The following is a 10633-nucleotide window of genomic DNA, read 5'->3' on the forward strand; positions in this document are numbered from 1 at the left end:
TCCACAACTCTGCTTCTGAGAAACTGGTGTTACCCTCCTGTCCCTTCTAATCCTCTCTCCAAGGAGGACTGCCTTAGAAAGGCACATGAAACAAGACTCAGGAAATCTACTACTAGATCTAGTAAATGTATGTAGTAAGCTTTTAACTATAAGCTTCATATAACTAAAAAAATTCACACTTTGCCAGGAGCTTCAGACCTGACTGATATGGAACAGAGGCACGTGGAACATGGCCAAATTTGTTCTCGTGGTACCTTTTATACTTTAGAGCTTTTAAGATAGCTTTCTGGTTTGCAGAATTGTTGCATCTTAAGAATTTATAAATACTTCTATCCTGATTCTATCCCGATAATTACAACACTCTAGACAACTTACAGCTGAGATCCTCTTTCCAAGAACACTGCATTTTTTCTGGCAGCCAGTGGTTTCACCATAAGAAAATGGTATTACAGAATTTAGAAGATGTTCAGGCATGGTACTCACTCTGAGCATTGACATAGCCAGTATATGTATATTGAGGGAACTCTCCACAGAGTTCAACGTGAGCATCAGAAAAACAAGCATTACATAAAATCACAACAGAATCTACAATGTATCGTAGAGAGAAAGGGCAATTTATACATACAAGAACTATACAGAAAGACCTGTATTACCTGGAATATATGCATCAAATCTCTTAAATTAAAACCATAATTGAATCCAGTCACTGTGGGTAGAAAGTTCTGGGTCATTTTCCGATGCAGACAGATTGCAGCTTATATGAGTGAGATGATAGATTTCACTATACTGTAACTGCAGCTCCAGTGCTGGAAAAGGATATTTATGGTTCTGCTCTATATGGTGGTTAGAGCATCCATCTCTGGGAAACAGACAGCAAACAGAGAGAAATGTCTCTGAGAGATTAAAAAAACTGTGTGTGGAGAAAAGTATAATTATTTCTTTTAAAATATACCCACATAAATATTTTAATAACACCAAAATCCAGAAATTGAAAGCACAAGTTGAAAAGGTTTTCACAGCCAAAGCACACAGTGTTAAATATCTTATTCACTCCCTGTCTCACTCGATGGAGATCATAATTACTATCAAGTTAGTATGAAACCTGCCAAATGAGCCTGACTTCAGGGCAGTGTGCTCCTTTGCAGCTGTTTTCTTTCCAGAATGCTTAATAAATTGTGTATATTTAATCAAATTGGGATAGTTCAGAGTCTGAATGTTGTTTAAATAAAAAGTAAGGCAGATAGCACCTTAGTGGAGTACCAGGCATAGGGGAACTGTAATAAAGTTGTTAAATTTCTTAGGAAGAGTAGTATATTGATCCTTTATCTTGGATCAATCCAATTATAATTCTATTATTAACACCTTTGTGGTCTTCTTAACAGTCATTTAAAAACCAGAGAACTCAGAAAAATTACCTGAGGATGCTTCTGCCCCCAAGGTGCAGCTCAAACACAACTGGTCAAATCACAGAATCCCTCATTTGTAGAACATTTCTATGTGAAAGAAAAAAATAAATAAATCCACAAATAAACAAAATACCTCCGAATTGGGAAGCTAGAAACATCTTGAAGCTGAACAGAAGCTTATAAAACTCATACATATTTTGAAAAATTTACATTTTTGATCAGTCAGCATTTTCCAATGAAATCCTGTTGTAGAACATTACTAATCATCATAAATGTAAAATATACTAACATAGGCAGCTTCAGAACCTTGATTCTCTGCAGTGAAACAAAGCAGCATGAGAAACTAGTTGATATTAGGTGTTTCTCAAACACTATCAATTAGCCAAAAGAAATGTTGACAAGTTTAAATAAAATACAGATGACAATGCAAATGCTGGAAAGATGGTTTTAGGTAGATGCACAAACACAATCTTTTAAAATCTATGCACTTCCAGATGTGAAAAGATATTAAACTATGCAGATAAAACTGTTTTGGAAAGGTCAAAACAAAAAAAAAAAAAAAAAAAAAAAAGAAAAAAAAGCATGCTACACCTATTTCACAGTGACCAGTTCAAATCTAAGAAGTAGATTAAACCAGATATGCCTTGAATGCTTTTGGCCAGACTGATTAGAGTTCTCTAGTCTTCCACAGTCCTTCCTGCTTTCTTTGTTTGAACACAACTTCAGCTTTGTGAATGATTTCCCTTGCTAATTCTAGTAACTTACATTCCTTTGCTGAGTAGCTATGCTGGCCTCCTTTTACTCTTTCTTGCATCTTTCCCAAAGGATGGGGGATGATCTGCTGTTGCATCCTCTGCCCAGATGGAGCATCTTCTTGCTCCCTGGAAGGATTTAATTGGTTTAGTGGCCCATTTTAGCTTCTTTTTAGTGAGCTTCCCTGTTTTCAGAGTTACTCTTTTTGAAGTTAAGCACACTTGTGGCGGATTCTTTGGCCTTTGTTGCTCCTGTGGAGGGTGCTGAATTGAAGTACATTACAGTCACTGTCACAGAGCAGTGATTCCATTGTGAGATTTTGAACCAGATCCTGCACATCACTCAATACACAAACAAGCTGTCACTCAGTGTGGGTTTGCTGTTTAGGGAACAGCCCCGTCAGCCCCCCTTCTCTGCTTCGCTGTTCAGTCGTTCAGTCCACTCAGCCACTGGTTTGCACTGTTGGAGAATTTGTGCATGGGTTTGTCAGAAATGGTATTAAGGGAACCAAATTGTTGTTTCCTTTAATAGATTATGCATTAAATAAATATGGTGGAGAAACAAGGTTGCAGGAAGTCTAGTGCCTGCTCAGGCAAACGTTTGTTACATGCACATTTTAGCATGCTTTTTGCCCACGTCTGTGTAATTCAAACCCTATCTGCACTAAAAATGGAAACCCCCAAACCTGAGCACAGGTAAAGGCAGAAGCAGCTGAGATTTGGCACAAGATTGGCACAAGATAGAAGCAGCTGAGATTTGGCACAAGATAGAAGTGCAATAGTTTATTGCACTTCTTTTATGGAAGTGCAATAAACAGTACATTTCATCTGACAGATGAAACACAGCCAACATATCCTTCCTGAAACCCAGAAACAAATTAATAACAAATAAACTATAAAATCCAAAATAAAGTTAACCCTTAAAAACAAACGTCCCCTCAGGCAGAGTTTTGCTCCCTTCTCTTAACCTCCCATGAAAGACAGAACTCTGAAGTTCACTAGAGACTTCCATACCTTTCTGCATTCTGTGTGGCAGGTTTTCAAGCCCAGCCAAGAAGAGTAGCACCATAAATCCTTAAGACCCAAACACACACAAATAGTCCTGCTGGTAATGTGAAGGTTTGAAGACCTCTGCATACTCTTTCACTGTACTCCTTAGAGAGTCAAAGGACTCCTGAGGAGACCTGGGGTGTCTTATGCATGATTCTTGTTTACATTACAGTGCTTATTCACTCGTGTCTGCTCCTGGGGTTGCCCCGGCAAATGGTCGAACTGAGGGTTTTCCTACACATTCTGTCCCCGTAGCACCTTTTATCTGGTACTTATAACTGCGCTATTCCGTGCCTGCTCTGTGTGAGACGGAGCACCATCTGTCTGCTATGCAAGGCTGTAACAAAATGTTAGGATGTTCGTTCTCTTTAAATTAAGAACTTGACTGTTACTGTGAGCAAAAACATTTTGTTAAAATGTGGCACTTGGTGCACCTACCCAAAGATGCTGATTTACTGAAAAACTTCCAGCAGTGGGATTCATGCATGTGACACACTGACAATCGTGAATTTCTTTTAAAATCAGTTTCTGTCTGTCATACCTATGTAGTTACAAAATAACAAAGGGATAATAAAGCTCAATTGTATATTCACAGTTTGAGATTTCTATTGACAGATCTTCACACTGAATGCTTCGCAAGAAAGTGTGATTATGTAGCTCTCTGCTAAAAGAACTGAAAACCTCTCCTTTGTTACAACTCTCTTACACACCATTTCTATCATTTGGAATCTTTTAAGGGATGTGTCAAAGTTGACAGGCCCAAATTTGGCCTCCTCTCACCAAATTATATTTGTAGATTTAGAATATCGTCCCTGTAGGACAAAATCCCAGCAGTCAGCCTCTCCAAAACAAGGGCTAAGTTCTTCGGCTAGCTCCAGGTCAGGCAATAAGCCAGCAACAATCTACCCCCTTGTCCTACAAAATGCATGTTTGTGTTCATGTGCTACACCATCCCTCCTCTTACAACCAACATATTAAGTTGGTACTGTGATGAAAATCACTCTGCTTACTCATTTACCTATGGGTTAGGTGGTTTTATTGGCTCAGCCTGTCGCCTCTAACCTTCCACTACACTGTGGAGAGCTCTATTGTGTCACAGCCATGAAAGCACTCTACCAGAGCTTTATACAAAACTTAGCTAACGTGCTGGGTTCCCTTCTGTCACACATCATATATGGGATTAACAATAGTAGCTAGTTTAATTTATTGGATCTTTGTTTTTTAGCCTGCAAATTAGGCCAACAGCATTTTCCCCATCCATAGGAAAGCTCGGTGGCTCATTTAGTCCAAAGGAATCCTGAATCTGTAGCAGGTAAAAATAATGAATATTATTAAAGAAAATGTTCTGTTTTGCCTCACTAAAATCCAAAATGATTTCGAGATAGATTTACATTTTTGTAAAAAAGCACTGTGTGTTATTAAAATGTGAAGTGCAATTTGATGGGACTGCAAGTCTGGCTGTTCAGTTTTTCTTGCCAAAAGAAGAATTTCAGGTCAAGAAAAATATTAATCTCTAAAATACCTTTAAAATATATATATATATAAATTCCATAACAAGTGAAAGAACTGTAAAGGATAGTCTAGGGGCACCGTCTCCGACCCACCTCCCATCCCCCCCACCCTTTTTAAAACTTTAACAGAGGAAGTTTTAAGATGGTGATACGGAATTCTTGGATATATTACGCTTCAAATGCATTCAAGCAAAAAGGTAGCAAGTCCTGAAGCTAATACAGCTTAGTAGTCTACTGGGCTGTGGGGACAGAAACAGAAACATTCATCTCTTCTTCCCTATCATTCAGCCAGACCAAGAATATTTAATATAACCAAAACTCTGGCAAAACAAAAACAAAAATATAGTATTGCAGTTAGCAAACAGTGTATGCAATCCTCCTAAACTAAACTGGAAATACATTGTCCTTTACTTGAGAAGGGGCAGGTTATAAAAGTGAGGAAAAAATGCCTGAAGATTTCCCACCCTGAGGCTCTGCATCCATTGCTTTCCTTTCTCACCCTGCCCTAATGGTTTGTCTTAGCTGCACCAGTTATTGATTAGCATTTCTGGTAACCTGTCAGTACATTAGGGAGGCTTTCTAAAGCCGGATTAATTGAATTTATACATTAAAAATATATTTTGTCCAAACTGCGGGAAGAAGTTGACCTTAATAATTGTTTTGTGTGTTGTTAACATCCCGGTGTGTCCCTAAATTAAATTTACTTTAATTCTTCATTTTGGATTGCAACACCCTTATTTCTTAGTGCCAAAGTAAACTGCAAAATGACACAGAACCCTTAGGAAACGACATTTCCCTTTGAGCCCATATGTTTGGGTCAGTGCATCTCCAGTCACACTCTAGTCACAGCACTTTTTTCCCCAGACACGATGGCCACAGCTTGGACACACAACAATGTATAAGCACCCCTGTCAGAGTCTAGAGAACTTATCTCTAGATTTCACTTGCTTTCTATGGCAAACCTCCATCATACCCTCATGGGGGTTCCCCTTTTGCACATAGGCCTTCCTCTCAGACACTTACCTCATAAAGTTAAGTGAGGTCTTCAACTCATTCCTCACTGGTAACAGGATTTGCAGATTCTGGGAGCTGCATATTTCTTTGTCATTGAAACTGATCCTCCTTGTCCACAATTGTTCCTTTTTTTTTTTTTTTTTTCTTCAGCAACAGCAGCATATTGTGCAGGAATCTCAGAAATTAACATTACCAGGCTCAGCCATGGCACTGCAGAATGTACACAAGTAATAGTTATCATTTTTTAAATTTCTCTTTAGCATGAAGGCAGCAAAAATAAACCTGTGTGACACAGTATTATCTGTTCATGTCCAGCAACTCAAAATTGAATAACCACTAGGAGGAAAAATAACTGTCCTAACTGAAACCAGGACACCACTGTGCTAAAATTCCTGTAATTGCAATTATCTCTCCCTTCCTCTTGAAACGTAGGCTACAGAACTAATAGTTTATACCAGGAAAATAGTCATTTAACTTCTCACATTTATGACAATGAATGATAGCTATACTGCATTAAATAACTGATTTGCTCTCCTAAAAACATGTCTAGATTTGATCAAGGATAGGTAAAGAGGATGTCAAAAATTCTATCAGAATTGACAGCATTTCTGTTGAAGAGTTAACATTCGCCATTAATTGAGTTAAACAGAGGCTGTGCATGTGGCACGATGACTTTTGTCCTGGTTTTTAAATTCTATTTTTCCCACCAGCACTACGCAGCAGTGACTACTTCCCAGTAGTATTACCTAGTACTACTCCACCAGTTCTTCCAGATTTTAAGCAGTACAAAGAAAAGCAGCAAAGCTACAGAAAAGAATCAGGCCTCTTGAAACACAGGGAATGTTACAGTTATGGACACTGGAACATAGCAGATACCGTATAGCAACCGAATGGGACTTGGACCATTGCAGAATCTTCCAATAGCTCAGTAACTATGTCAGACCAGAAGACCTCTTTCCAAACTTCTGCCTTTCTTAACCAAGACAATTGACTTCCCGTTCTCCAGATAGACGGCTAGAAAATATTGCAATCAATATTTTCTACTATCCAGCAATACGAAGGAAGACAGCCTATTTGCAAAGACAAGATGTAGAAATATTTCTACATTAGCAGCAAAAGAAAGATTATGTTAAACTGCTAGGAGAGTTCAAACACTGATATAAACCACTATAGTTGTATGTTTTTAATATAATAAGCTAATGTAACAGAAAGTCAATTAATAGGCAAGGTTTAAAAAAGGGAAAATACACAGCATTTATGAATATACAGGCTTGATATTCATCTGAAACTTTTTTTTTTTTTTTTTTTGGTAATACTGAAGGATTATTATTAACAGTGCCAAAACTAAAATGCAAACAGGTATTTCAGCAAGATTACATTGTATAGCGTTTGTAACTCAGTGTAGTAGAATACTGCATTTTCTTGTCACTGAAAAGGTAGTGAAATGGAATATTAGAATTATTGCAATATCTATACGCACATTTTCCAATATGAATGGTATGCCATAAACATAACTCATTCTACAACTGCATGATTATCTTGAAATAATATAACTTGGTCATAAATGAAGAGAAATGATATTGAATTGCTTTACCATCTTGCTGTATTGAATACTATCCAGGAAGATCAGAATTAAAATAGAGACACTTAGTAAATACTGCAGCAATAGTTTTCTTCTTTGAAAAGTGTCAATTGTATGTGAAAATGAAACTGCAGATACACTTTAATATTTATCACACCAGGTACTTCATTCATATTGTAGAAAATAGCCGTATAAATGGCAGAAATGAGGTATAAACTTAGCTTGTATAGTAGATAAAATAATCTGGTGAGGTGGTGGGGAAAAGAAAAAAAATGCTCTTTACAAATCTCCAAATGAAAAATAAAATACTGGGCCTCATAATGCCTTATCATTTAGATGAACTTATGAACTAGAGGAGACAAATAAATATGCTTAATATGTCAGATATATTTTTTGTATTGGAAAACACTGCACAATTCAGACATATGAGAGTTATCTGGCTGTTTCTATAAAACATATTAAGATAAGCTGTGAGTGATATATTTGTGGATGAAGAAGGAGAATCATCTCAGGGTTAAAACAGGGTTTAGAAAGATGGGGTCAGTTAGTTCAATTCTTTTTCTTGCCAGTAACAGATAGTGAATTCTTGAGCAAGTCACTTAACTCAGTTTTATCTCCTTCATCTGCATAACAGATATGCTATTATTAGGTCCCTCACTGGGATGTTGAGGTTTAATAGTCTTAACATTGAGGTCCTTGGGTGTAGGATTCTACATAAACACAACTATTTTATTATGACAGATGGCAGCACCTTTGAGTTAAGATTGCAACCAGCTTCTACTTACAAATTATTCTCCTTTACAGCTTTGGATTGGTAAGTGACCTGGCTTAAAAATTCCTTTTTTTTTTTTTTTAAAAAAAAATAAAATATTATTTTCTAAATGCATGTGACATTGCATCTGTTTTTGTCAATAGAACTGACAAAGGAAGAAAAACAAGGAGGAAAACAAGGTCCCAGAGGTCATGGTTACCACATAACTGAACATGATGCGCAGACGGCAGATTTAATGCCCACCATGCTGACTACAAAACTAGGAGAAATCCACCTAAGCTGGCTAGTTAGCCAGCCTTCACGGTGCTGCTCTGAAGACTCACCAGTCACTGTGAAAATTCCTTGTTTCATACCAGCTCATCTGGTACTACCTCAAGGAATCAAACCACTTAACATGGCATTGACTTTCCTGGTACATATTATTTAGCAGCAAACCTTCAAACTACCAGTGCTACTTCTGCAAAGTGAAAGCAATTTGATGGAAATTTTTCTCTACAAAAAGCCACAAAACAGTCACTCACTTTCTAGATGAGACAACACAGGAATATAGAAAAGACAACGTGCCAGTGGCCATGCTCTACTGGGACTTCCTCACAGACCTTTGAGAAGTAAACTACCCTCTCAGATCATAAGAAAATCTCTCTTTGATATAATGAATCAGGATATAACTGAAAGATGCTTAAAATTATCAAATCATTAAACCAAAGCAGTTAAAGGTGCTAAAAGATGACAGCATTCTTTCTTACCACCTCACGTGCAAAACTCAAATATTTCAACAGCAACTGAAAAAGTATGAGTATGATCAATCTTATACAACCCACATAAAAAACAAACAAACAAACAAACATTAAGCATTAAAAATGCCTAGTAGTCACCACACGAGTGATGCAAATGCAGGCCAGGAGCCAGCTGGATCTTTCAGAACAAAGCACTCAGCCAGCAACAAGTGTATCCTATTCATCAAGTAAAGAGATGAATGTAATGTTACAGCCTGATTTTCCTTGCCAAAGAACTTTGCACTTAACATGCCCTGTAATACTGTCATTTTCCTTCAAAGGAGCTGTCAGGTCCAGGAACGAGACCACGCAGGAGAGCTGCCTCAAGTGCAAACGAAGGGGGAAAAAAAGAGCATATGGAACTGGAGAAATCCGTAGCATGCTTAAAAGGAAAGAAGTTCTCTTCTCTACAGAACCTAAGAATGAACTGGTGAAAGACCTACAAGGCCTTTAGAAAGCTCGTAACTGGTAAATAAGGCTAGACTGTAAATTTCTAATCTGGAGCTTTGATATTCCCTGGCAAAGTTGTTTAGAAACAAGACCGTGAGCTGCACCTGTTCAGGGAAAAATTCCTTCATCAGAGTTCAATGAAAGAAACAGAGAAAACAGCAAGAGAGGGGAACCCTGAGGAAGTACTAATCAGAGTAAAATAAAAATAAGAGAAGAGATGGATACAGAGTGACAAGTATTTTGTTATTTTAAAAAATATCTCACGTAAATTAATCCTTTTTGCCATTACAAGTAAATTTCCTTCCAGAGTAAACATGGGATGCAACACCTCTCTCTCGTAAGAGGAGACTAACTAAAGGTTATCACCTGGCCTTGCTTCTGATATATAGGTCTAGGTTGTAGCCTGATTACATCGCATGCTGACAGGCAAGTGCAGCAGCGCCTGGATGCTGCTGGAATACTGCCAGGAGAGAGGAGGAGGCAAAAGGAAAGTGAGAGAAGAGTGCGATCTCTCTTTCTCTTGCCTTGGGGCTATGCCAGCAGTTTTCTCATTATAAGCGCAAGCCTAGCAGCACAGCTCACCGGCTCAGCAAAGCCTTAAGTACCTATAGGTCAGTTAAGGGGATCAGGCTTCACAGAGAAAAAAAAAAAAAAAAGCAACTGTGTGTATGTGCAGTGGCATTTAACTGTCAGCATCACGCTCCCTGCTATCTCCAGCACCTGTCATCCAGCTGCCATCTAGCTCTTTTTGTCCTGGATTTCCTCCACAGAACTTCGGGCCATGGCTCCAAGCAAGGGGAACTGAAGTTTGCTCTCATGCAGCCCTGTAGTTCCTCTGCAAGCAGAAAACTGCCTTGGCAACGACATGAGGAGGACAAAGTGGATCAGTGGCAAAGGCTGCAACTGGGTCCCATGTGGATAGTATCCTGCAGCCTTTGGGTTTGCTGTGCAAGTAATTCAGCTGCTTGATTCCCGCCCACCTCTAAGCCAAGTCTGGCAAGAGCAGCGTGTGTCTGGGGAGCAGACTGGACAAGAAAAGCGGCACGGAGCAGGATGTGGGTACATGCACACTGCGAGTGGGGGCAGCCTGCACGCACCCCTCCCTTCCGCTCGTCGTGCACTTCCCTGAAAGAGATGGGTGTTTCCCCTTTCCTTCTGCTCTTTCTCCTGGGAGTGTGGGGGGAGAGAAAGGGAGCAGGCACCCTCCAATGCTGACTCAGTCTGAGCCTTGCCATAGCCCTGTACTGACTGCTCAGGTGACAAAGAAAGTTTTTCCACAGCAGCTCGCTCTGCTGGCAGTCTAGAAAGGGCTCAGGCTGG

General features: G+C 38.9%; 1 long non-coding RNA gene across 1 annotated transcript; it reads right to left on the reverse strand.

Annotated features, from left to right (window-relative positions):
• Window positions 1-659: 659 nt before the first annotated feature.
• On the reverse strand, window positions 660-10145 carry LOC118169522. Its single transcript, XR_004752178.1, has 3 exons — window positions 10034-10145; window positions 1416-1493; window positions 660-859 (listed from the first exon to the last, which is right to left on the reverse strand). It is a non-coding gene; the product is annotated as an uncharacterized LOC118169522 (long non-coding RNA).
• Between the last annotated feature and the right edge of the window lie 488 nt (window positions 10146-10633).

The sequence above is a fragment of the Oxyura jamaicensis genome, chromosome 7, assembly GCF_011077185.1.
Source record: "Oxyura jamaicensis isolate SHBP4307 breed ruddy duck chromosome 7, BPBGC_Ojam_1.0, whole genome shotgun sequence".
Taxonomy (NCBI): Eukaryota; Metazoa; Chordata; class Aves; order Anseriformes; family Anatidae; genus Oxyura; species Oxyura jamaicensis.